This window comes from Nicotiana tomentosiformis, chromosome 9 (assembly GCF_000390325.3).
Source record: "Nicotiana tomentosiformis chromosome 9, ASM39032v3, whole genome shotgun sequence".
Taxonomy (NCBI): domain Eukaryota; kingdom Viridiplantae; phylum Streptophyta; class Magnoliopsida; order Solanales; family Solanaceae; genus Nicotiana; species Nicotiana tomentosiformis.
In genome coordinates, this window is record NC_090820.1 from 18,118,916 (window position 1) to 18,146,747 (window position 27,832).

Sequence of the window (27,832 nt, forward strand, 5' to 3'; positions counted from 1 at the left end):
TTCCAATCAAATAGTATATATCTTGGTTTATTTCCTTAAGCTTCACAAAAATGGAATACTCGGTCAATTGCTGAGCTCTCCTTTCCTATTTAACTAACTTATGCACTATATTTACCATACATAAATACACTTTGAAATAGTCACAACTCGTACCTACTCATTGTATTTGGTAGCAAAATCCTAACAGTAAATACAATGTATATTGTGTATGGAGTCACATATGGTGATACAATAACTGTATGTAGTACTGTATTTTAGTGTATTGTATGTGTTGATTGATACAACCATTTAAAGCGAATGAATACAAGTGATGCAAGTTGTTAACATTGAACAATAGCTATAAATGATAATTAGGTAAACTATAATTACTTATGGTAATTAAACTCTAAACTGTAATACTTTATGAAAATTCCTCAATAACTTTTAATTGGTAACTGAAAAAAGTCCAAAGATTACAAAAGAGAGAAGTGGTATGAGCCAATGACACATGACTTCATTAGGTTTCTGTTGTTGTATTTTTGAGGAACCAATTTATTTGCAAAGACAGAGTTCGAATATTCCAAACAAAGAAACTCTAACAAGCTGAAGGCACTGCACTGAAAGGATCACCAAATGCTGCAATATTCCCTGGCCTTGAAAATACAATCTACAAGAATTGAAGTACCCCTTTGAGTTGTTTACTTCTCAAATTCGGTAAGACAATTTCAAGATTTCTTGTAAAAATTTGAATAAATGCATGTATTTACATAATTTGGTAAATAAAATCGTGCTTTCCAATTGCATAATAAGTAGTTCACATAATTCAACATGGTATCATAATAAGTTTGGGATGTGTAGTTAGAGTCAATATCCTAATTATTATTTCATAGTCACTTGATCTTAGATCCTAAAGTGAAGATCAAGGTCCATTTGATTAGAACTAATAAGTTTTAGACCACTTTGCCCTTATATTCAAAGAATTCTCAACATACCTGATAATCTCCTAGTGTGCACGTTTTGAATCCAGCAGCACAGTAATCAAAGTAGTACTCCCATGTCCTGATGAACTTGTCGTCGAATCCCAAAGCATGAATTTGGCTAGTTACACAGTTATTAATGCTCAAGTGTCAGAGTCGAGAAATAGGTTGAACACAATAGAACTGATGTTGGTTTACTTACCTTTGTTTTTGCAGGAAGTTTTTCCGCCAGCATCTCAGTGTTTGATAGTAATGAATTCCTATATCTTCTAGGTGCTCTACACTGTATTTACAACATTTTCATATGATTTAAAACATGATTTTTAATAAGAGATAACATGTTATGTGCAAAATCAAAAATCAACTCGTTCTTACCTTAGTCTGGACGCTGCAGCCATGGCTGATGTTACTCGACTAAGTGCAGGCAAGCATGCACCTGGGAATATATACTCTTTTATGAAGTCAGAGCTCTGCCTGTATTCGTCATACCTCTCGTCTGGTATTGAAATGAACTAAGGAAAGCAAACACTTGTGAAAAATCAGCAAAAAAATTGAAGGGAAAAAGTGAAAAAAGTGGAATGTGTTGAGGATCATTACCTGCAGAACAAGAAGGCCATCTCCTGCAAGTGCGGAATCACAGCAAGTAAAGAACTCCTCCATAAACTCATGACCAACAGCTTCTAACATCTCACTGAAAACGATTATTAGTACAGTTATCACACTGCATAGTAATGAGTAATAGGAAATGACCTAATTTTAGTAGGCCAAAACTTACCATGATATAATCCTGTCATATCTCGACATATTTGGCAATTGCCGATAGTCACATAGGAGAAATGTTATGTGATCCTGTGAATATATTTCATTGAACTTAGGTAGTAAAAGGGCAGCCCGGTGCACCAAGCATCCAATTCACGCAGGGTCCGGGGAAGGGCCGCAACCCAAGGGGCTGTGATGTAGGCAGCCTACCCTAATGCAAGCATCAATGGTTGAACTTAGTATTTATTAAAATTTTCCAAAATTGGCTTCAAGTGTTTAACAGATATAAAGCATGTTTTTGTATGATATAACTTCTCTAGCCCGACTTTAGACCTTGCTTGTTTTCGATCTTTAGGTAGTTTAGAATAGAACAAAAGAATTGTGCATCTTGAGTTTCCACTGATGTTTGAAGTTATATACCTGAAGGCCTGCTTGCTGAACTCTTAACTGTGCATATTTCAGTTGCTGTTCAGAGAGAGTGATACCGGTATATTTACATCCTGTTCGCTTAACAGCTTCCACAGCCAAACTTCCCCAACCACATCCTATCTCTAAAATGTGATGTTCCTTGCTAACTTTTGCCTAAAAATATTAGCATCAGAATCAGGTTAGGCTTGAAAATTATGTCGAAATAAGGGGTTACTTACTTTGTTGATGACTTACCTTTTCAATGAGAAGAGAAATTTTCCTCTCCTGTGCAACTTTCAAGTCTTCCTCTTCACTCTAGAACAAGTATAAAGGAAAAATAGATCAACATAAAAATGAGATTAAAGAACAGAAATGTAGATTGCCTAAGATATGGAGACGACGTTGCAAATATTTGAAATTCGAGCTCTTACCTTAAAAATTGCACATGAATATGTCATTGTCTCATCTAGAAATAGCGAGAAGAGTTCATTACTCTGGAAAAGAAGCAACAAATATACTTATCAATTTACACTTGAAGCCATGGACCTATTTATGATGAGAAAGTTACACGAAAACAGCAGGCAAAAATCCATATGCATTGAGAACTTCAATTTCATTAGTGATCTTGACATCAGTAGGTGCTTTGGGTGATACAGTAAACAAGTTATTTACCAGGTCATAGTGACGAGAGATGTTCCGACGAGCCTGAGTCAGGGTGTTTTGATTTGAAACATGTTGAACGAAATATTTTGCAGACGATACTGCAGCTGTAAAAAGCAATGGTGTCCACCAGCCTCTGGAGAGCAAAGGTAACGAAAAACCTTTAACATATGAACGTAAGTTGCAATTTCCTGATTTCAGTTTCTATAAACTACTTACCTTTTCTTACTAGACCTTGTCACTAATGCTTTCAAATCTCTGTTGTTAACGAAAATCTGTAAAAGAATTCAGGATGCCAAGTACCAACAAATAGCTATTTACAAAGAAATAGAGTCATTTCCTCACCATGAAAAGATTAAGAAGACCTTCATTCTTATCAACAAAAGAAAAATCCCCTTGAATAAAAGCATCGGCAAGGCCTAAGTCACCTTGAGTTGCAACCTGTAAGAGATTATTTTATGTTAAAAAATTTATCCATATTGTAGAATTCTTTGAAATTTTCTTTTTATTGGCTTGAGGAATTGTACGAGAGGAAAAAAACAAAGAACTTCAATTACCTTCCAGTAAAACCGCGGACTATGAACTCTAAGAGAAACTTTAAGAGAGCTTTTATCCTTCGAAGGTGAACATCGTGCCCCCTTCTTCTAACAAGCTGAGCACAGAAAACATATAGTCTAAAAATAATGTACGAATGATTCGTTTGTGTTTATAAGTACATAAGAGAACAGAAAGTAACAGGAAATTATAAACAAACAGGATTCGTTGAAAGAGGAATACTTCTTCAATAAAATAGTTTTGGCTTCTTAACATGTGTTATTGTCACGACCCGAAATTTACCACTGATGGGATCGTGATGGCGCCTAACATTTCACTTGCTAGGCAAGCCAATGTTAGAAAATCGTTAAACCAATTCCTTATTTTCATTCAGTAAATAACAATAATTAACTAAGATGAAATATAATAAGTGCGGAATATCATAAAACTGTATTAATTACTGCCACCCGGATCTGGAGTCACAATTCACGAGCATTCTAGAATTTACTACAAGTAATAGTCTGAAAGAAATACGACTGTCTCAATGAAAGAAACAGTAGAACAGAAAAGATAGACGGGGACTTCAAGGTCTGTGAACACCGACAGATCTACCTTGAGTCTCCGGAGAGCAGACCAATAGCAAAATCTCGATCAACCCGAGCCAGTATCAAAATCTGCACAGAAAGTGCAGAGTGCAGTATCAGTACAACCGACCACATGTACTGGTAAGTGTCGAGTCTAACCTCGACAAAGTAGTGACGAGGCTAAGGCAAGGCACCTACAAATCAACTTGTACAATTTAACAGTGTATATGCGAATAACATAAATGAAGAACTAAACAGGAAATGTTGGGAGGGGAACATACTGAGGGGAACACAAGATAAAGAACTACAACAGAATAATCACCAGAGCAGTCAATATGCCATGAATCAACAGGAATAGTGAATACAGTAAGGAAAATGCACGACATCACCCTTCGTGCTTTTACTCTCAATCTCACCATAAAATAAATAGAAACGACATGATATCACCCTTCGTGCATTAACTCTAATATCATGGCACGGCATCACCATTCGTGAATTAACACTCACAATATGGCACGGCACCCTTCGTGCATTAACACTCACACTATGACACGGCATCATCCTTCGTGCATTAACACTCATAATATGGCACTGTGTCACCCTTCGTGCATTAACACTCTCCCTTACCAAAATACAATGCACTAATATCAACATGGAGATAGAATAACAAATACAAACCTTACTTCAATATTTGGTTCCATAACATCAATCTCAACTTTGAAATAAAAACTCAATTATCACCAGAAAATCTGTAAACATGATAAGAACGATAAATTGAATAACACTAGTATAACACATCGCAAGTAGGCATAGGAATGAGACAATATAAGAAAAATTGAGAAACATAAAAAATAGGTAAATTGGCGGCGCATAAGTACTCGTCACCTCACATATACACCGCTCACACGAATTTCACTTAGCAAGTAATTTAAGGTTCCTAATTCCCTCAAGTCAGGGTTAGATACAACACTTACCTCGCTCCGAAGGCCACTTAATTCTACCCAAAAATCCTAATTTCACCATAAAAATTCTAGATTCTAGTTTGAAATCTTGTTATAAGATGTAAAAGATTGAAAGAAAAGAGTTAGGAATCACTTACCTATGATTTGGGGAAGATTTGGTCTTTGAAAAATCGCCTCTTAAAGTTTTGGGTTTTGAAAATATGAAGAATGAATGAAAAATCCTGTCTAACCCCCTTTTACTCAGCTGCAGGTGTCGCAATTGCGACCTGAGCTTCACAAATGCGAAGTTCGCAATGCGAAGGAACAATCGCAATTGCGATGCCCTTCACAATCTCGCTGCCTTCGCAAATGCGAGAAAAGTGTCGCATTTGCGACCACTGAACCTCGCAAATGCGAGTAAATGTTTGCATTTGCGAACCAGCCCTTCCGAGACTCCCTTCGCAATTGTGAAGGTAACCTCGCAAATGCGAGAACTGCTGGCCAGGCTTCTGATTGCAATTTCCATGAAAGCCTCGCAATTGTGGACCCTGTTATGTTCGCATTTGCGATGCCTGATCTCGCAATTGCGAGATTAGTTATACCAGCAAAATTTCTAAGTTTAAAACATCCCGTGGCCTATCCGAAACTCACCCGAGCCCTCGGGTCTCCAAACCAAACATGCACACAAGTCTAAAAACATCATACGAACTTGCTCGCGTGATTAAATCGCCAAAATAACACCTAGAACTACGAATTTAGCACCAAATCAAATAAAATTCTCCAGAACACTTTAAAATTCATATCTTCTCAATTGGACGTCCGAATCACGTCAAACCAACTCCGTTTCTCACCAAATTTCACAGACATGTCTTAAATATCATAATGAACCTGTACCGGGCTCCGAAACCAAAATACGGACCCGATACTAACAATGCCAAATATCAATCAATTCTTAAAAATAAATAATTTTCAAACTTTTAATTTTCATCAAAAATTCATAACTCAAGTTAGGGACCTCCGAATTCAATTCCGGGCATACGCCCAGGTCCCATAAATCCTAACCCGTTTACCAAAAATATTGACCGAATCAACTAAAATCAACTTTTAAGGCAAAAATTCTTATTTTCATTAGTTTTCAAAATCAAAACTTTCCGGAAATCTGCCCGGAATCTGCACGCAAATCGAGGAGGGTAAAAATGAGATTTTTAAGGCTTAAGAGCGCAGATTTGAGTTCTAAAATATAAGATGAACTTTTGGGTCATCACAGTTGTAAGATGAGAAATTGGATTGATAGAAATACCATGTTGTTAGATATAACCATTTTGGGATTAGAACTATACAAGGTGAAACTGTTATAACTCACATTATGCATCCTGTTGAAATGAAACTCTTGAGAAATCTAGTAACGAGGATGCGTGCTCTTGTTTCTGTCCAGGTAGGTACCATGTGTTTTGGATTGTTCAGGACACTATAGTTTCTCTTAAGCAGACCTTGTGCAGCAATCGCGCCTGCCTGAGAAGGAGAAAAAGTAGATTATTATTGACACATTGTGTTGTGCTCATGGATTTCCTTCCTCCTTTTGCTGAAAACTTTATGTGTATTAATATTTTCTGTTCTCTTAGGAATATGTCTCATGCTTCAAGTTAAAATCTGTTAAGATTTAGCGGAATAGTTCTACCTTTAGTCCATCCTCATGGAAACCATTGCCTGAAAATATTGCAAAAAATATAACTTCAATAACCGGTGAAAGCCAAAGCAGCTATACACTTTGTGTACTGTAGGAGGTTACAAGGAACATCCACTTTGAAGCAACTCCGTAATCTATATAGAAAAAGATTCATACCTTGATATGCTCCACAAAACCATATTCCTCTCTTTCCTTGGATTTGATCTAGCTCGGATGAAGCTATTGATGCAGCAACTGAGGGTATGGGGTGGCCTGTGGTCCACTTAAGCATCGTATGTTCAGGTGTGTGAGGAGGATTAAGAGTTACACAGTAAGGTCGCTCTGTCTCACCAAGATTCTGTAGGTTTATACATTTCAAAGACAAGAGGACAGTTAACAAGAGAAAAGACTTTTCCGCTGAACAACATTAGAATGGTTCTGATGCATCGCACTCCATGCTGCTGGGTTGCGAGGCAGGAAAGTTTTGTCACAAAGAAGGTAAATATCACTGTCGTAGAGGAATAGAAATGAGTGTGCATTTTGACATCATAAAATCTTTGTAACTGGTAGAGTTGCTGTCATGTGACCGGGAGGTCACGGGTTTGAGCCGTGGAAACAACCTCTTGCAGAAATGCAAGATAAGGCTGTGTACAATTGACTCTTGTGTCCGGCCCTTCCCTGGACCCGAGCATAGCGGGAGCTTAGTGCACCGGACTGCCCTTTTATGCATTCTCTTCAACATTATATTCTGCCCTTCACGCGGCATTCATTAGAATTCATTCACTAATTTCAGAGGCAGTATTGCTAGCTTTATTTCTGCCTTCAGAAAACACTTTCAGATTAACCTTAGAAATTTAGTAGGTTGAGTTGTGTTAGTTGACTATAGTTTCCCCTAGTAACAGATACTACTTATCTAACATGGACGTACATTTATGGCCATTTCTGAGAGGAAGATAACTACATCATCTGTATCAGTCTAAGCATGAACTAAAAAAAAAAGAGCAGTCCGATGCACTAAGCTCCCACAATGCGCGGAGTCCGGGGAAGGATCAGATCACAAGGGTCCGGGGAAAGATCAGATCACAAGGGTCTATTGTACGCAGCATTAACCTGCATTTCTGCAAGAGGTTGTTTTCACGGCTTGAACTCGTAACCTCCTGGTCACATGACAACAACTTTACCAGTTACGCTAAGGCTCCCCTTCAGTCTAAGCATGAGCTGTTTGGAAAAAAAAGAGTAAAAAAGAATGAGAAAAGGAAGGCGAAAGTACCTATAAACATATTGGAAAGCACCAAGTATTCTTGTTTCATCGTATGCTGCCTCTTTGCCTAACATTCTCAGAGTATCTGGTGCATGTGCAGCCATTATGCATCCATCGCATACGTCTTTGGAACCATCAGTGCAAGCTACAGTACAACCTGCAAACGCTCTTTCTTTTACAGTTAGAATCATCAGTAGTTCCTAACTGTGGGATTTAAAATAGACATGAGAAAATAGAGGTATTTAAAATGCTAAAACCAAAGCGGACCTTCTTCATTCGTTGATAAAGAATTTACTTCAGAACTAGTCTTTAATTGGCAGCCTCTCTTCTCCAGCTCCTCCTTAACCTGCTTTGAACACCCATCATATAACTCAGAAAGACGATAGAAGCTTAACAAATCGCTCAAGAAAGCAAATAACTGGTAATTACTAGGACTTTGTGGTACATGGAAAATAATATACCACCTTGTTTACATATGTACGTGATCGCCATCTAACAGTGAGCCATTGAGGGCGACCAAAGAGCTGTAAAGAAAGAATGAAAGCACTCAAAACATCAAAATGATATATAGAAGCATTCAAATTCAGTATCTGCTATGGACTACATTTAGCAATTGGCTATAAGCTATACAAAAAATATGCTCATTACTACCTGCAAAAGATGGTGGTTGTGACAGAATGAAAGAATGGAATAAGCAGAAAAGTCCATTACTCCATCCGAGCGGCAGGACCAAATTGAAACACATATTGGAATCTGTCAAAACATATTTGTGAATTGCTTATAGAAAGATCAATTTTTTGAATGAAACAAAATGGCCTATGCATGTAGCAAAATCAAGAACTATGACAGAACGAAAGTCTCACCAGATAAGCTTTCTAAAATAACTCCGAATAGCCATGTGACTGAATAAAATGTCCTAACGTTTCGTTCCGATCAATGTCAGGATTGTTATCAAGTGCCTCAAGGTAACTGCAATGGAGTCGGAAACATAAACTACATTAAAGACAACTCTTTTTTGATACAAAATACAGCACAGGTGCAAAACAGAATGATTTAGTCCTTTACAACCAAAGAATACTCTGTGCTCTAACAATGAAACGTCAACATCAAAGGGATTTATATTTATTATTCATCCGTTTCAATTTAGGTGAGGTGATTTGACTAGGTACAGAGTTTAAGAAAAAAATAGACTTTTGAAACTTGTGATCCTAAGAATGTTTGGTTTACGTTATGGAAGAAAGACATGTATATGTGATATTAGATATTGACTAGTGATAGTTATATATGAAATGAACTAAAGATATATTTTAATACTCTAGGGGATTCTAATAGACTAGAAGTCCTTCCGGCCGGGCCAAGGGACGGTCTCAGGTAGACTGTTTCTATGGGGCGTAGGCCTCCCAAAAGGTAATGGAGGCGTGCAAAGGTTTCCTCGGGCCGGGAGATTGTCCCTCGAGTGCAAAGACAGAAGGGATCTTGACTGCAAGACATTTAAGGTGATTTGTGTATCTACCCCAACGATGCTATTGTTCCGTACAATTATGGAAGAAGATCCGAGCAAGATATGCACCTGGTAAAAGCTTTATGGGGCCATGTCATTTGTGTGGTCTTAAAGCTTCTCATATGGGTAAAATGAACAGTATAAAGTTAAATTATTTCCAATTCTAGAAATGTGTCATTCTTTTTGGAATGGACTAATAAGAAAATTGTATCATCTAAATTGAAATAGAGGGAGTAACTGATAGTAAAGCTAAAGGATGTAATGGTACCTTATTATATCCCGCTTGAACTTGATGATTTCTCTAATCATTTTCCAAAAGTATGGATTCAAGACATTCTTTTTCTGTGCAAACAAACCAGAGAGTCCATTTCGGCTACCCCATTCACAACCATGCCCGTTGTCCAAGCTCACTGAAAATGACATATCAGACATCTCCATATCAACTCCAAGACTCAAAAAATTCCATCATGTTTGGATAAGTTACCTGTCAAATACACCAATTCAACATACATTAGTGCTGAAACCAAATGGACTCGCTAGCTATGAACAGTTCCAGCTGAATGCCAAAAACAACATACCAAGAGCAGAAACATTAGGATAATGATTTGCTCAAGAATCTTAGAAACAATCAAGACAAAAATTCAACACAATTTGGAATTTGTTGATAAATGGATCTTAGGCCTAGCTCAACCCCAAAAGTTAGCTCAAGAGGTGAGGATTGTCCAAGACCATAAAAAGTGTTAGGATCGGGAAACCGGGTCATGCGGAAGTTAGCCAACAACGTTATAATGACAATAACAAAGACAATGCAAGTTGATAATAACAGCAATTAAAGTATATAAAGAAGACTTCAATTTAACGTGGTTCGGTGAGTGTGACCTACATCCACAAGCGGAGAAGTGCAATTTTACTATACCTTTAAGAGTACAAAAGAGAGTACAAAATTAGAGTAAATACTCAAATCAATCCCAAATACCCTAAGGGAATAACCTCACAAGATCACTCCAAAGAAAGGGTCCACACAAGCGCTTCCCAACACTTAACTCTCATACAAAACACCCTTGATAAAGGAGAAAAGAAAGAAATAAGAAACGAAGATTCAAGTCTTGTTGGTGTGTTTAAAATAAACTAATTGCCTCTCCTTTCATAGGCAAAACAATCATTGACCTCTTAGTTGTAAAAGAAAAGATACAACTTATGCAAATGATATCCACCACACAATGCAATACTTTTGGGTCCCAAAGAATATTGCCAACAAAGTCTACTTTGCAAATATGCTTATGTGAGATGGACTACATTAACTAAAATATTGGCCATATTACAAAAAGAGACAAATGGCTCATCCCTCAACCAACGTGGGGCACTTAATACCTCTCTCGCACACCCGGTCCGACTCTAATACCATGTTAAAAAAATAGATATTAGGTCTAACTCAACCCCAAAATCCTAACTGATAAGGATTGCTCAAGCTATATATATAAGGAGACCAACTTCCCCATCCCATCCCGTTCCGATGGGGGAGAATTTCTTGTTGCTTCTTGATTGCATGTTTAACATCTCATCCTAATGAGCTACGGTGTCTGATATGGGAGATATCCTAAATGGGGGGAACTGATATTTGTACTTTGCACTGGACATTTATGTGCTGTTGGCTATTGCATAGGCAATTTGTCACGTTCGAGACCTTCACTATGGTAGTTTTACCCTTATTTAGCGATAAGTCTGCTATTTCTTTTCCCTATTCCTAATCCATTTTCAATTTCTATTACCTTCCAATAGTTCGAGAAATTCACAAGAAAACAACGTCTAGCTACAAAATGGTTAATAATAAAAAATATATGTCGTAATAAAAGTACTGTCATTAGTTTTGAAGTATCTAGTCCACCTAATAATCAAACGTGGAAGCTTTTGGCCCTTTACATCTCTCTCTTGAACATACAAGGGGGTGAATTGTTGACTATTTAAAAATTAGTCGACTAACACAAGTATTAGTTTGACTTATCACAATGCAGAATGAAAGTAACCAGTAAAGAAGAGTAAATATCACACAAAAATTTATACTGGTTCGATACCGTTGTGGTACTTACATCCTGTTTCCCTTGGGTCACAAGGGTTTCCTTAAGATCTTTGAAAATGTTACAACACAGATGGTTTTAACACTTTCACCACCAACGAACAGTATCACACCTTGAGTTCTGAGTAATTGACACAACTCTCTTTTGTGTTCTAGATCTTTCTATCTTTTGAGACACTAATAACTTACAGTGTTTGAACTAAGAAGTAGACGGACTTAGAATAAAATGTATGTAGTTGTGCAAGTCTTCTTCTTGAAAGTATCAGCCTTCTTATAGGAGAAAAAAGAGTGGTTGAGTTTTCAGCGAAATCAGAGGCACGAGATCTTTGCAAAAGGGTTTTGACCCAAGGGGTGCCTCTTCGAATCCTGCTCTTTGAAGAGTCCAGATTCGATTGTGACTTTCCTTGTCACCACTTGAATTAAGGAGCCATTTACACCTGGAGTGAGCTTAATTCTAGACACAGAATAATTGCTAGAGAGATTGGCAATCTGAGTTCCTTTGATTGAGGACGAATAAATTTACTTCTCTTGATTGACCATTGATGTAGCAAGAGGATCTCCATTCTTTCCTTTTTGTTAGTTTTGCAAATATAACATAGGATAATATTATCATCATTGAAACTTAAACTTAAACCTATCATCTCTCACACAGGCTAAATAGAAGCAAAGGTTAGTCTGATGCACAAGACATTTTATATTCACGTAGGGTACGAAAAAAGGTCGCAGTTCAAGAAATGTGATTTATACAAAAAGGCCACTCTCAAGCATATAATGACTAATCCACACAAACCAATCAAGATATTTATTATTAACCAGACAGTAGAGGACAAAGTCATCTCTAGTGGACAAAGAGCTAAGGGACCCAGATATGGGAAGGAGAGTAGTGGCAATCATGTAGGCCAAAACACGATGTTCAAACTTAAGATTTTTTGGGCCAATGTCAGGGGGATTATCAGACAGAAAAGATTTTGCTTCATCAAAAGACACTTCCAAGTTTTTGGGCCAAGAATTTTGGACAAACACATCATACCCACTAAACTTGGGAGAAAAGATCTTTTCAAATAGGTACGAGTCCAAAACAATTCTAGTCCCTAAAATCATAGATTCTAAATCATCTTTATCATTCACGAAAAAATTTGCATAAAACATTCTAACATGTTCTTCATACACAGAGTTTCCAATAGTGTCAAAGTGAGGGGAAAGGTGCTGAGAATCAATAATTGCAGTCACATCACAATGAAGACTTTTCATAAGAGAGAGACTTACATAGCGTCCATAAGCCATGGATTTTGACTTGTAGGACTCAAACCTTGCCTTTTCACTGGGGCTGTAGAAGATTAGCTTGTCCTCAGGATCAAATTTCAAGCGTTCCACTTTACCCTTCTTGCATGCCGCCTTTTGGGGAGGTTGCTCCATGGATCTCTTGCCGGCCTTTTTCTGGCTAATGGGAGGATTTTCAGAAGAATTGTTGCTTTCATTGTCTGTTCTGAGAAAATTTGAGTCAATGGACGACTCCACATCTACAGGCTCTTCAGTGTTAAAGGTTTTTGGAATCTTCGACTGCATCTGGTTGCAGAGGAGGGATTTCTTTTGGCCATGATATGAAGGGTTGTTTGGGAGAGAATGAGAGGAGTATTGGAGACTGGGGGTTTTTATTGAAGATTTTAGGAAGATCGGAGAGACACCTTGGTTAATGGAAGTTCAGACGGAAGAGATGGTACAAAAGTGACTGATCGGCGGTACTTGAAATAATTACGCTTACATAGAAAAATAATTAGATCACATATAAGTAAGGAAATAAAATATTCTAGTATAGGGCAAAATATTTTAAACACTCAAGGAAATATTTGATTTACAAATTTGGCACAATGCAAATCTTTTTTTTGGAGAAGGCAAAATCTTTCTTCCAAAAGAGATTTTGTAAAAATATCAGTAAATTGAGAATCTGTACTAATAAACTCTAAAACAATGTCACATTTTGCTACATGATCTCGGATAAAATGATGTTTAGTTTTTATATGCTTTGCTCTAGAATGATGCACAAAATTATTTGATAAACAAATAGCACTAGTACTGTCACAAAAGATAGGAGTGGATGTAAGAGATAAATTAAAATCAAGAAGTTGGTACATAATCCATAGAACTTGTGTACAACAGCTTCCAACAACTAGGTATTCTGCCTCAGTCGTTGATAGTGCAACACAATTTTGTTTCTTGTTGTTCCAAGATACTAATGCATTTCCTAACAATTGACATGTCCCACTGGCACTCTTCATATCAATCTTGTCTCCTGCAAAATCAGCATCTGAAAAGCCTCTTAGAGAGAAATTGTTAGAGTTATCATACCATAGTCCTAGTTCAGATGTAATAATTAAATATCTAATAATTCGTTTAACAGTAGAGAGATGGAATTCTTTAGGAGCCGAATGGAATCTAGCATATTTGCATACACTGAACATGATATCTGGTCGACTGGCAGTTAAATATAGTAGAGATCCAATCATCCTTCTATACATGGTTTAATCAACCAATTTTTCATTGCTATCTTCATCTAGCACGGTAGTTGGACTCATTGGAGTACCAATAGCCTTAGCATCTTCCATCCCAAACTTTTTGATAAGCTCCTTGGTATACTTGGTTTGGCAGATGAAAATCCCTTTAGGGGACTGCTTGATTTGCAGCTCAAGGAAGAAGGTCGGTTCTCCCATCATGCTCATTTCAAATTCTCCTTTCATGGAAAGAGCAAATTCTTCACAAAGAACAGAGTTAAGGCTACCAAAAATAATATCATCTACATAAATTTTAGTAATAAGATTACCTGAACTAGATTGCTTAATGAAAAGGGTTGTATCGATATTACCTCATTTGAAACCTTGATTTAAAAGGAAAGAGCTTAACCTTTCATACCATGCTCGAGGAGCTTGTTTGAGACCGTAAAGAGCTTTAGTCAGCTTGTATACATGATTTGGAAAGGTGGCATTTGCAAAGCTAGGTGGTTGCTTCACATATACTTCTTCAGAGATATAACCATTTAGGAACACACTTTTAACATCCATTTGAAATAATTTGAATCCTTTGTGAGCAGCGAAGGCGAGTAGTAGTCGAATGGATTCAAGTCTTGCCACAGGCGCAAAGGTTTCATCATAATCGATTCCTTCCTGTTGAGAATAGCCTTGAGCCACTAGTCTTGCTTTATTTCGGACAACTTGACCTGATTCACTCAATTTGTTTCTGAAGACCTACCTAGTTCCAACAACAGAAGAGTTTTGAGGCTTTGGAATTAATTCCCATACTTTATTTCTTTCAAACTGATCTAATTCTTCTTTCATAGCACTAATCCAATGAGAATCCTTTAGAGCTCCATCCACTTTCTTGGGCTCAATTTGAGAAATGAGAGCTACATGAGATTTGTTCTTTTGAAATTTTCTTGTAGTTATTCCCTCCTATGGATCTCCTATAATTAATTTGTGATGATATCCCGGTTCAATCTTCCATTAATTTGGAGTATTTACTAGAGTCACCCTTTTTTCGGTAGTCGACTGATCTGGCTAGGGAAGGTCCTTCTGGTGGTATTTCAGCTGATTGAGCTTGTTGATTAGCTGACTCATTTTGATGATCCTTACCTACAATAACTTACTTAGGAGCACAGGAAATTTCCTCTTCTTCAGGAATATGTTCATTCCTTGGACGAAGGTTAGTATCAACAAAAATAACATAAATATATTCTTCAATACATAAGATTCTCTTATTATAAACTTTGTAAGCTCTACTTGAAGGAGAGTAACCAAGAAATATACCTTCATCACTTTTTGGATCAAACTTACCAAGATTATCCTTCCCATTATTATGGATGAAGCATTTGCATCCAAAGGGGTGCAAATAGCTGATATTTGGTTTCTTACCATTCCACAGTTCATAAGGAGTCTTTTTGAGAATTGGTCGAATTAGACATCTGTTGATGATGTGACATGATGCACTCACAGCCTCTGCCCAAAAATGATAAGGTAGAGAGTTTTCCACGATCATGGTTCTTGCCATATCCTGCAAGGTTCTATTTTTACGCTCTACTACTCCATTTTGCTGTGGTGATCTTGGTGAAGAGAAGTTGTGAGAGATTTCTTAATCGTTGCAGAAATTTTCAAAAGTTCTGCTTTCAAACTCTCCTCCATGATCACTTCTGATAGTAGAGATGTAGTATCCCTTTTCTCGTTGAACATTCTTACAGAAAACTTCAAAATTCTTTAGAGCATCATCTTTATGACTAAGAAACATAACCCAGGTAAATCTGGAGAAATCATCTACAATAACAAAATCATATTTCTTACCTCCTATACTAACAGTTCTAGTAGGACCAAATAACTCTATATGAAGCAATTTAAGAGGTTTAGAGGTAGAAACAATGTTTTTGACTTTGAAAGATGAGCGAGTTTGTTTTCCTAGATGACATGCATCACAAATATGATCTTTTGAAAAATCTAGTTTTGGGAGTCCAATAACAAGATCATGTTTAGACAGTTTTTGAATAGTATGCATGCTTGCATAGCCAAGTATTCTATGCCAAACCCAGGGATCTTCAATCATAGATGTAAGACAGATTTGATCCCCAAAGTTTTCTAAGTTCTTGATAGTGAAGACATTTCTGTCTCTATTACCCGAGAGAATGATATTACAAGATTTGTCTTCTATAAACCAGTCATGTTTCTTAAAACGAACCTCATAATCGTTGTCACATAGTTGACTGATGCTGAGAAGATTATATACAAGTTCATCAACTAGGTAGACTTCATCTACATCACATATCGAGCTTAGAGGAACTTTTTCAATACCAATAACATTTCCTTTGGATTTGTTACCAAAAGTAACTGTTCCTCCATCTAGCTTGGTGACTGATTTGAACAGTTGTTTGTCACCCGTCATATGTCTGGAACACACATTGTCGAGATACCATTTTCATTTTTGATTCTTCTTGCGGTGTTCCTGCAAAACAAGATTACTCATTTTTAGGTACCCAAGCCTGCTTGGGTCCTGAATGGTTAGACTGCTGAGTGTTAGTTTGATTTGCAGATTTTGGTCTCCAGACCCATCTCCTATTGTTTTTGAACATGCAATGATTTGAGGTGTTACTTCTTTTACCACAATAGGAGCAGGATGAGTTGTTGGAGTTACCAGTACTACTTTCAGCTCTAATTCTGTTCCTACAATGGTTAGTACTATGGCCGTTTTTACCACAAAAAGAACAAGCAATTTTCTTCTTGTGATGAGCAGTCTGATTTGACTTGACTGGACTGAGACTCGTGGTCTTTTGCAAGCCATTCAATTGAATCTTGAGTTCATTTACTTCATCTTGAAGCATATCACGCTCAATTTTGCACACTTCTAGTTTGAAGGCCCGATCTTTCTTCTCTCTCTCTTTTTCTCTCTTGGTTCTTCTGAGCTCATTTACTAGTTTTTCTATGTCTGCAAGAGAAATATAAATAAATTCTTGAAGTTCATAACAATTAGGGCATAAATGAGTACGTACCTCACTAGTTCCTTCATCTGACATTGAACGAGGTTCTCTTGAATCGTCTTCCTCATCATTGTTGTATGCCATTAGTCCAAGTTCTCCTGAATCTTCATTGTCACTTAGAGCCATGAAATATATGTTAGCAATTTCCTCATGATCAGATTCTTCCTCATCACTCCATGCTCCGAAAGCTTTCTTCTTTTGCATATTTCTGCTAAGCTTCTTCTTTAATTCCGGTCAGTCATCTTAAATGTGACCAAACTTTTCACATTCGTAACACCTTCCATCATTTTTATCAGCTTCATTGCTCATCCTTCCTTTCCTGAAGTTGAACTTCCCTCTTCTGTTATTTCTGTTTCTTCTCATCATGCTGGTTACGACTTGAGAGAGCATTGCAATGTTTTTATCTTGTTGTCCTTCTTCTTCTTCTTCTTCTTCTTCTTCTTCTTCTTCTTCTTCTTCTTCTTCTTCTTCTTCTTCAACCACAGTTGCCTTGAAAGCAACAGTTTTCTTCTTCTCTTGAATTTGTCTGTCAAGATGAGTTTTCTCAAAGGCAATTAGATCACCTCTGAGCTCGTCATAAGAAATTTTGTCCAGATCTTGACATTCCAACGCAATGACCTTTGGCTACCAAATTGTAGGTAATCTTCTGAGAATCTTTCTGACATGTTCGCCATTTTTAATAGGTCTTCCAAATGATTTGAGGTCTCCAAGTATTTTGCTGAACCTGAAAAATATTTCTTCTACTAATTCAGCATCCTTCATTTGAAATAACTCATAGTCCCGAACCAAGAGGTTTATCCTAGTCTCTTTCACTTTGTTGGTTCCTTCGTAAGTGATTTGTCCCACATTTCTTTTGCACTTTCGCAACTTGATATCTTTTTATATTATTCTCCCCTGATAGCATTATATAGTAGATTTTTTGCTTTTTCATTAACAGTGATGACAACAACTTGTTCATCAGTGTAATCATCCAAGTCAAGATGATCAGTAGATACGATGACTTGACCGTTTGCATCTTTCTTGGGAGGAATTGGAAGATTTTCCTTTTTGATCACACACCATACTTTGATATCATATGACATAGTATATATTTCCAAGGGAACTTTTCAGTGAGAGAAATGTTGATCGTTGAAGTAAGGAGGTCGAACCTGAGAGGTTCCTTCTTGAAAAAGAGCACCAACAACAGTGTTGGATCCCATGATCTTTTCCTCACTAGCGATTAAGCAAGATTGTGAGCCTTGCTCTGATACCAATTGAACGTACAGGGGGGGAGGGGGGTGAATTGTTGACTATTTAAAAATTAGTCGACTAACACAAGTATTAGTTGACTGATCACAATGCAGAATGAAAGTAAGCAGTAAAGAAGAGTAAATAACACACAACAATTTATACTGGTTCGGTACCGTTGTGGTACTTACATCCTATTTCCCTTGGGTCACAAGGGTTCCCTTAAGATCTTTGAAAATGTTACAACACAGATGGTTTTAACGCGTTCACCACCAACGAACAGTATCACACCTTGAGTTCTGAGTAATTGACACAATTCTCTTTTGTGTTCTAGATCTTTCTATCTTTTGAGACACTGATAACTTACGTTGTTTGAACTAAAAAGTAGACGGACTTAGAATACAATGTATGTAGTTGCGCAAGTCTTCTTCTTGAAAGTATCAGCCTTCTTATAGGAGAGAAAAGAGTCGTTGAGTCTTCAGCGAAATCAGAGGCACGAGATCTTTGCAAAAGGGTTTTGACCCAAGGGGTGCCTCTTCGAATCCTGCTCTTTGAAGAGTCCAGATTCGATTGTGACTTTCCTTCTCAGCGCTTGAATTAAGGAGCCATTTACCCCCGGAGTGAGCTTAATTCTAGACACAGAATAATTGCTGGCGAGATTGGCAATCTGAGTTCCTTTGATTGAGGACGAATAAATTTACTTCTCTTGATTGACTATTGATGTAACAACAACATCTTGCTGAGGATCTCCATTCTTTCCTTTTTATCAGTCCTGCAAATATAACATAGGATAATATTGTCATCATTGAAACTTAAACTTAAACCTATCATCTCTCACACAGGATAAATAGAAGCAAAGGTTAGTCCGGTGCACAAGACATTTTATATTCACGTAGGGTACGGAAAAAGGTCGCACTTCAAGAAGTGTGATTTATACAAGTTACAGACCTACACTAATGCCATCATTATTGGTTGTTTCTACGGCTCAAACCCACAACCTATAAATCACGCGGAGACCAATAACAGCTGATCTAAGCTCCCCTTCTACGTACATAAATAGAAAAAATCTAGAGACCTCACTTTTTACATATGTTGAACAAGAACCATATCCATGTGTTATATTTGTACTTAGGAAATGTACGTACCCGATTGAAGACCATAAAACCAAGGTCAAGATCAACGCCATCAACAGTAACAGTCTTGGCATGGCCGCCGAGATAATTTTCCTTCTCATAAACCACAACTTTGACACCAGCTTTTGCCAATTCATATGCAGAAACAAGTCCACTTATTCCTGCCCCAACTACTGCTACTTTCATGTTTTTCCCTACTTCTGCAAAAATAGTTTAGATGAAATATAGAACTGTAAACCGTAGAATGCATAGCCATATAATTAATAAGAGAGTAAACTGATAACCCATACCTTAATGATAATGGAGACAAATACATGGAATTAAAGGAATGGTATTCTCCTTTATTTGTGGAAAATAAAATATTTAGCAGACTCAACCAATATTGTCACAGTACTGAACTCTCCCTAACTTCTATTCACTGCTGCTATGCAAAAGCAAAGGCGAAGGCTAGTGAGGATTGGTTGGCTCACTACAAAAAAGACACTAAACTAAAAACCAAGTGGAACTAAGGAAACAAAGAGTGGGCGCTATTCTGTCTTACTACTTAGCCTGTGATATAGTATATACTCCGTCCCTTTTGAATCTATTTGATTGGACACAAAGTTTAAGAAAATATAAAAGACTTTTGAACTAGTGGAGTAAAACAAGGCACATATATTTTGTGTGACTATAAATCTTTTCATAAAGGTAAATTGTTTGCAAATAAGAAAAGAGATCATTCTTTTTGGCACGGACTAAAAAGGAAATAACTTCAGATAAATTGAAACGGACGGAGTATTAAGATAAGGTCATGGGTCTTTTGTTTACAGACCCATCCAATATATATTTTTTTCCTTACTAAAATAAACACTGGTATCCTATTCCTGCATTTAGTACTAAGATGAGGCAGATTCAAAATTTTAAACTTTGTGAATTCGAAATTGCAAAATTTTACTATATTCTATTTGATTTACTTGATTTGAAATCTGTTATTTATACTTATATAGTAATTGTTTTTAATACATGCATGGTTTGGACTAAAGTTATGAATCCATAACTTTAATATATACTAAGGGGTCATTTGTTTGGTTACTAATCATCGGACAAGTTATTCCAAGATTAAAAATAGTACCTGGATAACTTATACATACCAGATGGTGGAATAATAATACCAGAATAAGTTACCCAGGATAAAGCAGTAAAATTAAAAATCTCAGGATTAAGTACATTTGGAAGACATTGTATTTGTTTCTCTCTTCGTTTCAGAATTATTCTCTTCGTCGCCATTTGAATTTTGAAAGTCAAACAAGTTTTATTTTGACCGTTATTTTTTCATATGCCTTTTAAATATTTTAAATTGTTAATTATTATAATTTAAAAGTACTTTTTACATAATTTTCAAATATGTAAATTTTATTATAAGAAATTTAAAGATTCTATATCCGAATTCACGGTCAAAATAAGTTAGACTTTCGAAATTCGACAGTGCCACGCAAATTAGGACAAAGGGAATCTATGCTAAGCATGAAAAAAATTAATCTCACGTTTGAGAAATTAAACATAAGACAAAATATTACAATTTATTTCATATTTCTTACATTGTAATTTGATAATTGAAAAATATCTTCTCATCGTCATGTCACAACAACTGTGAGTTGCGTTGTGTCTCTCAGTTCGTAAATAACAGGGGTGGCCAAAGCGCATGTAGGGCCTAAGGTCAAAGTTTAATATAGGGCCTAAGTATTTATAAGAACGTTATAATATATATTTTTATTTAAAATTTATTCTTCTAGCTTTTTGAGATGCAAATTTGTTAATAAATTTTTTTAATCAATTTTTTTCTAATAATTCCTTTTCAATTGATAATATATCCAAGTCATTTAATCTTTCTTGAGACATTGTTGATCTTAGGTAAGATTTTATCAATTTTGATTTTGAAAACTTCTTTCTGGTGAAGCAATTGTTATAGGAACTGTTAACATGTGATGACCCAAAATGTCATCTTTAATTTAAAAATTCATTTCTGTGCTCTATGACCTCGAATTGCATTATTCTTCATTCCTCAATTTGCGTGTGTAGTCCGTATAAATTTTCGGAAAGTTTTTATGTGAAAACTGGATTAAAATGTGAAATAGAGCTTTAAAACTCAATTGAGTTGACTTTGGTCAATATTTTGAGCAAACGAAATCAGATCAGTATTTTGAGCAAACGGAATCGAATTATATTTCATAAATCCATGCTTATATTCATCGTTTATTTTGAATTTAGATGGAAGAAAATTGAATTTTGTATAAAATCTTTCAAAAATATAAAATGAAGATCTGAAGGTCAATCCGATGTCGGAATTCGATAAGTTTTTGTATGGTTGAACTTGTATCGGAATGGGGTGTTCGAATTTCGTGACTTTTTTCCACTTGCAGAGTTTGCCTGTAATAACAGCTACCGGTCGAGCATTCAGATGGCTTCATATGAAGTATTATACAGGAGGCGATGTCGTTCGCCCGTTGGCTGGTTTGAATCGGGAGAGGATCGGTTGTTGGGTACCGATTTGGTACATGATGCCTTGGATAAGGTCAGGATCGACTTCGCATAGCTCAGTCTAGGCAAAAGAGTTATGCCGACCGTAAAGTTCATGATATTGTATTCATGGTTGAAGAAAGAGTATTGCTCCGGGTTTCACCTATGAAAGGTGTAATGAGATTTGGAAAGAAGGGAAAATTGAGCCCTAGGTATATTGGACTCTTTGAAATTCTAGAAAGGGTGGGTGAAGTAGCCTACAGGCTTGCACTACCACCTAGTTTATCAGTAGTTCATCCGATGTTTCATGTATACATGCTCCAAAAATATCATGGTGATCCGTCCCATGTGTTAGATTTCAGCTCAGTTCAATTAGACAAGGATTTGACTTATGAAGAGGAGCCGGTAGCTATTCTAGCCCGGCAGGTCCGACAATTGAGATCTAAGAGTTATCCTTTTGTTCGAGTGCAATGGAGAGGTCAACCGGTAGAAGCATCTACCTGGGAGTCCGAGTCGGACATGTGAAGTAGATATCCACATCTTTTCCCCAGCTCAGGTACTTTTCTAATTCCGTTCGAGGATGAATGTTTGTTTTAGAGGTGGAGAATGTTATAACCCAAAATGTCATCTTTAATTTAAACATTCATTTCTATGTTCTATGACCTCGAATTGCATTATTCTTCATTCCTCGATTTGCGTGTGTAGTCCGTATAAATTTTCGAAAAGTTTTTATGTGAAAACTTGATTAAAATGTGAAATAGAGCTTTAAAACTCAATTGAGTTGACTTTGGTTAACATTTTGAGCAAACGGAATCGGATCAGTATTTTGACGGTTTCGGTAGGTCTGTATAGTGATTTGGGACTTGCGCATATTCCCGGAATTGGATTCGGAAGTTTCTAGCTCAAATTATCACCATTTAACGGAAACTAGAAATCTAAAGACTAAAGATTTTAAAAGTTTGACCGCGGAGTTGACTTTATTGATATTAGACTCGGATTGAGATTCCAAAAATTTGAATAGCTATGTTATGTCATTTATGACTTGTGTGCCAAATTTGAATTCATTACGGATTCATTTAACATGTTTCAACACGAGTTTTGTAAATTAAAATGTTTGAAATTCATAAGTCCGAATCGAAGTGTAAATTGTGATTTCGACGTTATTTGACGTGATTTGAGAACCCGAGTAAGTTCGTATTATGTTACGGGACTTATTGGAATATTTGAACGAGGTCCCGAGTGGCTCGGGTGAGTTTCGGACGTGTTTCAAACCATTTTGGTTAAAACTTGCAGTTATGGTTCTGGTATTTCGAACAAGTCCGCATATGCGAAAATCTATCCGCATATGCGAAAATGTTGGACATAACACATAAAAATTGGGTGTTAGCTATTTTTACTCATTTTTGAGTTTTGAGTCTCGGATTTGAGCGATTCCAAAGGGGTTTTTCACGACTTCGACTTGGGTAAGTGTTCTATACCCGAAAGTGATTATATTTCATAAATACATGCTTATATTCATCGTTTATTTTGGATTTAGATGGAAGAAAATTGAATTTTTTATAAAATCTTTCAAAAATATAAAATGAAGATATGAAGGTCAATCCGATGTCGGAATTCGATAATTTTTGTATGGTTGAACTTGTATCGGAACGAGCTATTCGAATTTTGTGAGTTTTTTTGGTATTCAAGACGTGAGTCCCACTGTCGATTTTTAAAATAAATTTCGAATTTTAATCTTGAAAATTAGTAATTTATTATGGAATTAATTCCTACGAGTCGTGTTGAGTATATTGAATTGTTTGTGACTAGATTTAAAGCTTTCGGACTCTAATTTGCGAGGCAAAGGTTTATTGAAATCTTTAATTTGGTTACAAAGCGCGGTATGTGTCGTGGTTAACGTTGACTTGAGAGAATAGAACCCTTAAATTATTTGTTAAGTGAATTTCAAGTGTAATGATGTATAGGCGAGGTGACGAGTGCCTATACGTCATCAAATTGATTGTTTGCATAACTGTCTGAAAATCATAAATTATTTTAAATCATGAATTAATTATTACACTAATTATTTCTCTCAAATTCCTTGTTCAATATTATGTCTTAAATCCATGCTATAATTGCTACATGCTTATTTGAATTATGTGTCGTAATTGCTACTTGACATTTAGCATATTATATATGAAATTACCTATTTTCTCCCTGATTTTCATAATTAATTGCTACTTGTCATTACCTGTTTCCTAAATAAATCATAATAATTGTATGCTTTGTTGCCTAATAATTTCTTATTAAATATGGTATTTATTGGAGTATTTTTACATTTAAGAATTGTTTAATTATATTGTTGGAGCGGGTTACACGTCACAGCGGATTTATTTTTTAAGTTTATATTGTTGGAGCGGGTTGCACGATGAGGTATATTGTGCAAGGAGACGTCGAAGTATATCTGCCAGCGTCCGCAGACTCCAGAATCCCCTTCTATTATTGTTATGTTGCTTCCTTATTTTTTTAGACTCTGTTATATATCGACATTGAGAATAAATTCTTAGAAACTTGTGACTTATTTCTACCGGGTTTGGGGAGTTAAAATTATTTGAATTGTAGGTTATTTATTTCAGATATTTATTATTATTCCGCATTGATAGGCTTACCTAGTCTTAGAGACTAGGTGCCATCACGACATCCTACGGAGGAAATTTGGGGTCGTGACAACAGGTTAATGTAAGTGGCCTGCCTTAGCCTCGTCACTACTTCGTCGAGGTTAGGCTCGGCACTTACAGAGTACATGGGGTCGGTTGTACTCATACTACACTCTGCACTTCTTGTGCAGATACCAGAGTTGGTCGCAGCGACGTACAGTAGATTTGCTCGGATTCAGCTATTCGCAGGAGACTTGAGGTACGACTGCATCGCGTTCGCAGTTCTAAAGTACCCTTCCACTTTATTGTAGTTGTGTATTTCTTTTAGACAACTTCATTTTCATTCAGACCTTTATTTGTATTATTCTAGTAGCTCGTGTACTTGTGACACCAGTTCGCGTTCACAAATTATCGCTATTATTATGGATTATTCACTCTATTTCAGACTTTATTTCCGCATTTGTTTCTTTGTTATTAATTAATTTAAAATTATTTTGCCTAGCAAGTGAAATGTTAGGCGCCATCACGGTCCTGAAGGTGGAAATTTCGGGTCATGACATAACATTATTCTATAAGCAATATAAGCATTTGGAAAAGAATCAAATCTTATTGCTTTAATACTTTCAATACGACTATCCCAACGTGTTTTTACTATTTTTAATTAAGTCAAATCTTTACTTTATTAATATATCTAAAAGGTTTTCTTTTCTTTTATATGAAAAGTACAAAAGTAACACACACACACACACACACATATATATATTTTTAAAACCTATAAAATATATATTATTTCTAAAAAATGTGGGCCCAAAATTGGAGGCCTAAGACAATGGCCTTACCCCATACACTGTTAGAGCCGACCCCGGTAAATAATTAGGTCAAATGTTTAGGAAGATCCATTTAATTGTGTCAATTGTCGTAATGCATAGAACTGACTTGTATTGCTTCATAGGTGTGATTAAATTATTCATTAACTCTAATTAATATTCATACCCAAAACCACGAGTTCGACGACAGTGACTTATCAAAAAAATTGGTACGATTCAATAATATCATAGTACAGTTTGTGGGGTTGATTTTTCTAGCACGTAATTTCGTAAACTGATGCATAACTACATGGGCGGATTCATGATTGTAATTCTGGGGTTCCAATCACTGGACCAATCACCTTATTTGAGTTCGGAATGCATAGTACAATATTCTCAGCAATTTCAATATTTTACATTGATAGATTCGGGTCTAGATTAAAAGTTCTAGGTTCAGATATATCAAACGAACTCATATATATACTACTGCATAGCATGTCACATGAAAATCCTTATAATTAAACCTCCTCTAATTTCTTTTTACGTGGGAGTAATAGTTTAAATTTTGCTTTATAAGGAGATTTATTAATAAAAAAAAGAGATGAAATTTAAGTTGTTTCATATTTATGAGTGAATATGAAGTCCTTTGGTGCTTTTAGTATAAAGTAAATTAATCGTATGAAGAAGAATAAAATGTGTACTTTGTTCTTCTTCCTTTTTGTGAATATTGTATGGTTAAAAGTTTTTATTTCTAAAATTTAATATTATTTTAACATATATTAAGAAGGATGAACATTATTAAACTAGCAGCTAACTAACAAAAAGATAAAGATGAATTATAACATTTAATTTTGCTAAATTTATAAGCTTCGCGTTGAGAAACCTCTCAACTAGAATTTCTTACGGACAACTTGAGTTTTATAAAATTGAAAACACATGTATTAGATGTTGCAAGAGAAGAAAAAAACACACGCACATTTTTGAACCACAGCTTTGTCTGTCTTTTTGCAAAGGACTTTAAGAGCAACATGGCTTAATGAAAACCTATCACCACAGTTGGTGAGCTAGAGTTCCAAGTAACCAATCTTGAACAAAAGAAAAAGTTCAACTTTGTCTGCCTTAATTTATACTATATATGTTTTATCTAGCAAGTTCCAATAGGCAGCAAAGTCATAGTGATAAAGGTCTGAATTAATCAATATTTGAATCATAATATATAATGAACGAGTTTGAAATATTTTAGTGACCGTAGTTACTAAATCACTCTATTAACTATTTGAAGGAAACATTTCTACTTCAAATTGTAGAGCATCACACGCGCGCATATATATATATATATATATATATATATATATATATATATATATATATATATATATAATTTGAAAGTGTTTGATCATGTCAGATAGAAATTAAAACGGTTAAAATTTCACTTTTATTTATTTAATTATATGTTAAACTAGTGAAAGAAAGTAAATCAATGTCTTTAATTTCTAACATATCGTTTCAACTTTATCAATTGTCCTAGAGGGACTAGTGCTCTCTACTCCATTACGAAAATCATGCATACGCTATGCAATATACAAAGACTTGAACTACATCACAATATAAAAGATATCAATAATATTAGTCATTAAACGTTTGAAAATAATGTTGAATGTGTAGACAAAAATGGAGAGACTGGAATGAGAGGTTGGTCAAACCGTTTGAAAACGTTTCAAACCGTTTGAAAATTCAGCTGTGTGTTATGGATGGGGTTACGGTTAAGGCTATGGTTTGGCCTGACAAGTTTTTTTGGAAAATTTACTTTGAAAGTTTTCCTATTTTATCCATTGGGTATTTATAACAGCCTAGAGTTATACACTTAGCATATTTTGACATAAGAAAACTCTTGAGAGACATTTGGGAACCTCTTGGTTCGAGTTCGACTTGGATTACCTGTTTTCAAGACTTGAGTTCTTGAGGGTAATCTTCTTTTCCTTTCTTTATATCTAGGTTTTCTGATTTGTCGATCTATAGATGCGATCGTATAGTATTTCGATTGTTTCTTGAGATGTTCACTTAGGGTTCTAGATTTTCTTTTATACTTCATTATTCAGACTACATTTGATTATCTTTATTAAACCTATTATTAGATTTTGCTTTAATTATTGTTATTTTCATATTCGGCTGCTTTGTTTATCTCGGATCGTATCAGAGCCCAAGTCAAATAGTGTGACACAGTTTAACCAACCGCTGGCTACGGTTCAAGAGGGGCCTGAAGTGCTGAAGAAAATAAGCTTCTCGAATTTGACATGGTTTAGCTGTGTTTTACGGTTGGGGTTATGGTTGAGGCTACAATTTGTCCTGACGAGTGTTTTTGGAAAATTTACTTTGAAACTTTTCCTATTTTACTCATTGGGTATTTAAAATAGTCTAGTGTTATTTTATTAGCCACTTAGTATATTTTTGACATAAAAAAACTCTTGAGAGACATTTAGGAACCTTTTAGTTCGGGTTCGACTTTGGATTACCTGTTTTCAAGACTTGGGTTCTTAAGGGTAATCTTATTCTCCTTTCTTTATATTTACGGTTTCTAATTTGTCTTTCTTTGATGGAGATCGGATAGTATCTCAATTGTTGTCTCAGACGTTCACTTAGGGTTATAGATTTTCTTCTATACTTCATTATTCAGACTACTT

The 27,832-nt window shown here is 35.8% G+C and overlaps 1 pseudogene; it reads right to left on the reverse strand.

Moving 5' to 3' along the window:
- Positions 1-522: 522 nt before the first annotated feature.
- Positions 523-19,721, reverse strand: LOC104086361 (uncharacterized; annotated as a pseudogene).
- Between the last annotated feature and the right edge of the window lie 8,111 nt (positions 19,722-27,832).